The sequence below is a fragment of the Falco naumanni genome, chromosome 4, assembly GCF_017639655.2.
Source record: "Falco naumanni isolate bFalNau1 chromosome 4, bFalNau1.pat, whole genome shotgun sequence".
NCBI lineage: Eukaryota > Metazoa > Chordata > Aves > Falconiformes > Falconidae > Falco > Falco naumanni.
Genome location: NC_054057.1, coordinates 14,323,197 through 14,324,789, shown reverse-complemented (window position 1 = coordinate 14,324,789; position 1,593 = coordinate 14,323,197).

Genomic DNA, 1,593 nt, shown 5'->3' with positions numbered 1-1,593 from the left:
CCTGCTGCAGGCGGCTGCTGGGTGGGCCTTGCTCACAGGATCCCCTCACAGGGACCCTTGGCAGGATCCCCTCACAGGGACCCTTGGCAGGATCCCCTCACAGGGACTCCTCGCAGAATCCCCTCACAGGAAGCAATCACAGGGGCCTCCGATCACTGCGACTGCGACGGACAAGGTTGACATTCCTACATTTCCCATCTTCCAGAAGGTGTGCTGGTGGCCTGGGACAGAGATTAGGAGCATCTTCATTCCTCTGAAGGATAAAACTGTTTTACAGCTGGTAAAAGAAACTCTTTGGCACTTTCATCACTGACTTGTGGTTAGCGAGTGCTCTGTATTACTTGACAAACAATTTGGGCATGTAGTACAGAAAATTTAAAACTCACAGAGCTGCATATGTACACCACTACAGTCAAATTTCTTCCAAGTTTGAATGGGGTTAGCAGGCTTTGCCATGCTGCCTTTTTTTACGGATTTACTGTTTCTTGCACCACAGCACAGCCACCACTGGTTTTGGCATAGCTAGCTGTCCTTCCAAACCAGCCAGGTTCAGGAGGCAACCCCGCTGGCCCACTTGCACGCACACCGGGGCCTGCTCCGCGGGGAGCCAGTACAGGCACTGGAGGAAGCCAACAGCACCACCCATAATTTCTCTGGTTCTAATGCAAGGACGACCAGCCTGACCCACCACAGGCCGCGGGCGGGCGGGCTGGCTCCCACTCTGTAAATCTGCCGCGAGGCTACGCACAGCGCCGAGCCAGCCCGGGCCGAGCCGAGGCGAGCCAAGCCCCCCCGCCCGGCCTACAGGCCCACGCCGGCGGCAGACTGCGCCGAACGGCACCTGCCGGGGAGGGCGCGCCCCCGACCGCCCCTCCTCTTTGCGCATGCGCCGCCACCGCCGCCGCTCCAGCCCTGAACTACATATCCCGGCGTGCCCCGCGCGCCCGGCGCCGCGGCCGGGCCAATGGGGAGGGAGGAGGCCGGTTCCCGCCCCCTCGCCCCCGGCTGCGGGCAATATCCCCGGCAGGTGTGGAAGGGGTTCCAGGGCCGCCCTCCCCCCGCCGAGCCGGGTGCGCAGGCGGAGGGCGGGCTCGGGAGGCTGTTAGGAAGGAGCGCGGAGGGAGGAAGCAGGCGAGGGGCTCTGGCGTCGATACACACACCACGGCGGGTCCCGCGTCCCCCTTCCCGGGCGGGGGGCCGCCGGCGCGGCAGCGCGCGGAGCGGGGGGGGGGCGCGCCCCAGGGGAAGCTGCGGCGCGGCTTCCCGCGCGCTGTCAGTTACGAGCGCGCGAGGCCGGCAGGTGCCACCGGGTTGGCCAGCGCCGCGCACGGCCCCGCCCGCCCCTCGCCGGGTTTGCTGGCGGGCGGCGCGCGCGCTGTCAATCAGCGCTCGAGCCGCGGCGGGCCTCGGGCGTCCCCGAGGCTACGGCTCGGTCGGGCCCCGCCCCGCGGCTGCCGAACCCCGCCCTCCGCCCGCCCGCCCCTCGCGCTGTCAAGAGCGGCACGAGCGCGGGAGCCGGGGCCGCCCGCCCGCACCGAGGGCAACGGCCGCCCCCGCCCCCACCCCGAAGCGCGCGCGCCCCGGCGGCCACGC